Here is a 4917-nt window from a genome sequence, read left to right as displayed (position 1 = left end):
AAGCAGGTGAATGGTTGCCAGGGGCCCGGGGCGGGGAGCTGGCACTGCAGGGTATGGGGCTTACTCTTGGAGTGATGAAAGTGCTCCAAAATTCATTGCGATGGTGGCTGCACAACTCTGAATTTATTGAAAGCCACTGAATTGTCCATTTGGAATGAGTAAGCTGTATGGTGTGTGAATGACATCTCAATAAGCCTTTAAAAAAAAAAACCCACCATACTGTGCTCACCTCAGCCACACACATACTAAACTCGGAATGATACGGGGAAGATAACCATGGCCCATGTGCAGAGGGGACACGCAAACCTGGGACACATTCCATATTTCATCTGTTGTCAAAGCCAGACCTCCTCCCAAAAAATGCTGAAACCTTTTTGGTATGCTTTGCCTAAAGAGAGAATCCACCAACATAACTCAATTTTAAATGTTTTCTTTGTTTGATTTCATAATATGCAAATGTATCATTTAAAGTCAAAAGCACACATTGTTTTTAAAAATGGTATAAGGTTTTGAAAGACACAGTCTGGTTCCCAGACCTGCCCGGGGCTGAACGTTGGTACATTAGGCTAGTCACTTCCGCTCTGGGCCTGGGTCTCCTCTCTGCAAAGGGGGAACAACATTACAGGGTGCCTATGCTACCCTGTAATGGGGTTCAGGCTGCACCTCACCAGGGACATCCTGCGAGGAGGTGAGGGGGGCCCGCTGGCTGGATCTGCTCACTTGTTGGTGCTGTCATGTCTGACACTTTGTCACCCCATGGACCGCAGCACGCCAGGCTTCCCTATCCTGCACTCTCTCCCAGAGTTTGCTCAAACTGACGCCCGCTGATTTGATGATGCCATCCAATCATCTTGTCCTCTGACACCCTCTTCCCCTCAATCTTTCCCAGCATCAGGGTCTTTTCCAATGAGTCAGCTTTTCACGTCAGGTGGCCAAGGTATTGGAGTTTCAGCTTCAGCATCAGTCCTTCCAATGAATATTCAGGGTTGATTTCCTTTAGGATGGACTGGTTTGATCTCCTTGCAGACCCTCAAGGGTCTTTCTCCAGCAGCACAGTTTGAAAGCATCAATTCTTACGCACTCAGTCTAGAAATACTATTTCTAAAATGCTAAACAGGGACTTTCCTGGGGGCCCAGTGGCTGGGACTCCTCAGTCCCAATGCAGGCCAGGTTTAATCCCTGGCCAGGGGACTAGATCCCACATGCTCAAGTAAAGATCCCAAATGTCCAACAAAGGTCGAAGATCCCACGTGCTACAACTAAGTGCAACCAAACCGAAATTCATTAATGACACAATGACAATGCTTTTAATTAAATGAAATAAAATGCTAAACAAAGTGAGGGTGCAAGCTAAGTGAACAGCTGAACACACAGGATGCCTTCCGCTGCAATAACAGAAGACACTCTCACAAAACTGCAAATCCTGAAGGACAGTGGGGACCAGGAGGGCTAGTCGGGCCCCTGCTCAGGTGTGCCTTTCCTGAGCTGCCCTGTCCTCAGCCAAGAAGCCCGATGGCAGCAGTGTCTGTGCTGTGGGCATGTGTGAGCACGCAGTCATGGCCAACGCTTTGCAAGCCCCTGACTATAGCCCACCAGCCTGCTCTGTCCATGCGGTTCTCCAGGCCAGAATACTGGAGTGGGTTGCCATTTCCTCCTCCAGGGGAGCTCCCCAATCTGTGTCTCTTGCATCGCCTGCATTGGCAGGCAGATTCTTTACGACTGCGCCACCTGGGAAACTTGTAGACTGACACTCGAATGTCCCAAGACCTCACATCTTAGAGACTTAGCGACTCAGGAAGCTGAGCAGAGTTCTACGTTGATCCACTTCCTGAATGTCTTCCGTCAGGACTGACGCAGGCTGAGCCCACTTCTAGGTCCTGGAGATCCTTACATCCCTGGGGGAATCAGACAGTGATCAGAAAACAATGTGAAGACACAGTAATTCCTGATGGTGAACAGTTAGGAAGAAAGAAGCCGCGGTGAGCGCAGCGCCCCTGGGGAGCAGACTGCACAGGGTGCTCTGGGACGGCGCCTCCTGGCAGAGACGGTAGCGCTGGGGAGGGCAGGGCGGGAGGAGACCAATGAGGCCGGTCCTGGATGGCCGTGTGCACGAGCAGTTCTGCTAAACTCCAAGAAAAATGTAAAGCATCAAAGGACGAGAGGGGAGGACCTCTGATGTGAACAACATGGATTGAATCACGGCTCTGTCAAATGACTCCCTTTGCCTGACCCTCAGTTTCCATGCCTGTAAAATGGGATTAAAAAGGGACTTGGTGCTTCACTGGTTAGGAGTCCACCTACCAGGACACATGGGTTCAATCCCTGACCCGGAAAGACTCCACAGGGCGGGAGCAACTAAGCCCACGCACCACAGCTACCAAGCCTGTGTGTCCCGGAGCCCGTGCTCCACAGAAGAGGAGCCGCTGCAGGGAGAAGCCCCAGCACCGCAACCAGAGAGCAGCCCCTGCCCACGGCAACCGGAGAAAAGCCAGCACATAGCAAGACCCACCACAGGCAAAGATAAATAAATAAAATAATAAGAAATAAAAAATTTAAAACTGGGATTAAAAATTCCTACCTCCAGACTTCCCTGGTGGTCCAGAGGTTAAGACTCCTCATTTCCAGTGCAGGGGGCATGAGTTCGATCCCTGGTCGAGGATCTAAGATCCCACGTTGTATATTTGAAAGCTGCTACAACAATAGATGGAGAAGGAAACGGTAACCCAGTCTAGTATTCTTGCCTGGAGGATTCCATCCAGAATACATATCAGAAGTTCTCATCACAAGAAAAGAAAAAAAAAAAATTGGTCACGACCTAAGGTGATGGATGTTAACTAGACTCTGTGTGGTGACTATTCCACAATATATACAAATATACAAATACCATTATGTTGTACACCTGAAACTAAAGTAACATCATATGTCAATTATCTGAACTTAATAAATAACTCATTCACAGGGTTACAAGGACAAAACATGAAAATGGAAATGTACATTACAGCCCCACAAAAATATTAGCAACCTCTTCCACTTGTTTTTTTTTTTTTTTTTAAGGAACTGAAGCCTGAGATGTTTAGGGGGAGATGTCTGCAACCTGCTTTGAAATGCATCAGAAAAATAAACCGTTTTGATGGGTTGGGAGTGTAGGTGGGTGATGGGTGTGTATGCAATGAAACAAGTAGAATAAAATGTTAATAGATGAGTCTGGGTAATAGATATATGTCTATCCACTGTAAAATTCTTTGCACTTTAGCTGTTTTTGAAATTTTTAGTAATAAAACTTTGAGGAAGGAAGAGAGGTACCACTATTTTTTTTTTTTTTAAAGAATTGCAAATGCTTGTCGCCTCCCTCTGCAGTTTCTTTCTTGTCTGATGGCGTTAGCAAGTCACCCCGTAGCGAGTGATTCGGTCCAAAAAGCGGGATAGCCACCCAGGTTTGATGTGGGCCCCGGCTGTGCGCTGACCTTGACGGTGACAACGCTCCGGGCTTTGCAGGGAAGCCCCTGGCTAAACCCAGCCTTGGTCGCTGGAGAACGTGCGGGGCTGCCGCCGCCAGAGGGCGCGCTCGGGGTGTCCTGCACTCGGGGCCGCGAGGACCGCGCGGCGGGAAACCTCGCTGCTCCCCTGGAGCCCACGGCCCTTGCGACGACACGACCTACAGAAAACAGCCCTTCGACCGGGACGGTCTCCCCGCAGATCCTGATGAAGGGAAGGAGGCAGCGCGGGAGGGAGCAAAGTAACGTGGAGCAAGTGTCAGTGTGAGATGCTTCCACCACTTTTATCTCGTTTTAGTTTTGAATTGGAGAAGGAAACGGCAACCCACTCCAGTATTCTCGCCTAGAGGGTCCTGTGGACAGAGGAGCCTGGTGGGCCGCCGTCTGTGGGGTCGCACAGAGTCGGACACGACCGAAGCGACTTAGCATGCATGCATGCATAGTTATGCATCAGTCTGAAAACTGAACGGGAGTTGAAGCGCAAAGGATACAGGCGTCATTCCTGGCAGAGACTCCCTGGTTCTCCCGGGGCAGGGCAGCTTTTTTCCGGGTACTGACATTTCTCCCCAACCCCCACCCCTCCACAAAGGGACTCAGAGTAGCTGCGTCCCCAGGGCTGACAGAGCACTTCGTGGTGGCTTCCGGTGACCTCACCCAGCATCTTCAAGGAGCCCACCCACCCCACCCAGGTCTGCCCGTGGGGCTTCTTCCTGTGGGGTTTCGGGTGGCGGGAAGAGGGAAAAGGAGGTGAACTCTTCCACAGCTTCATCTAAAGGAAACACTTTCAGAGACCGTCTATCTGGTACCCTAGTTACCGAGATTCATATATAAGTTATCAATACCTGGGTATTTTTAAGTCATAATCACTCAAAGCCACTCTATACAAACCAGTAGTTTGCTCAAATTTTCTTTTTTGTGTAACCAGAGCCTACATGGGTGCTAAGTGGCTTAGGTGAAAGTGTTAGTCGCTCAGTCGTGCCGGACTCTTAGAAACCCAATGGACTGCAGCCCACCAGGCTCCTCTGTCCATGAGATTTTCCAGGCAAGGATACTGGAGTGAGTTGCCATTTCCTTCTCCAGGGGAGCTTCCCAACCCAGGGATCGAACCCAGGTCTCCTGCACTGCAAGCAGATTCTTTACCGACTGAACTAGGAGCTAAGTCTCTTTAGTCATGTCCAACTCTTTGCGACCCTATGGGCTGTAGCACCCCCAGGCTCTTCTGACATGAGATTCTCCAGGCAAGAATACTGCAGTGGGTAGCCATTCCCTTCTCAGGGGATGTTCCCGACCCGCAGATGGAATCCAAGTCTCTTGCATTGGCAGATGGGTTCTTTACCACTAGCACCATCTGGGAAGACCTGAAGTCTCAAATGCTATCCTCAGAAGCTTCTACCCCATGCCCCCATCTCTCCATCCTACAGAC

At 49.8% G+C, this 4917-nt stretch overlaps 1 non-coding gene across 1 annotated transcript; it reads left to right on the top strand.

Moving 5' to 3' along the window:
- Positions 1-221: 221 nt before the first annotated feature.
- Positions 222-328, top strand: LOC139038794 (U6 spliceosomal RNA). Its single transcript, XR_011491937.1, has one exon. It is a non-coding gene; the product is annotated as a U6 spliceosomal RNA (small nuclear RNA).
- The last annotated feature ends 4589 nt before the right edge of the window (positions 329-4917 follow it).

This window comes from Odocoileus virginianus, chromosome 16, assembly GCF_023699985.2.
Source record: "Odocoileus virginianus isolate 20LAN1187 ecotype Illinois chromosome 16, Ovbor_1.2, whole genome shotgun sequence".
Lineage (NCBI taxonomy): Eukaryota > Metazoa > Chordata > Mammalia > Artiodactyla > Cervidae > Odocoileus > Odocoileus virginianus.
The sequence above is the reverse complement of the archived record's forward strand: the minus strand, read 5'-3'. Positions and strand labels throughout refer to the sequence as shown.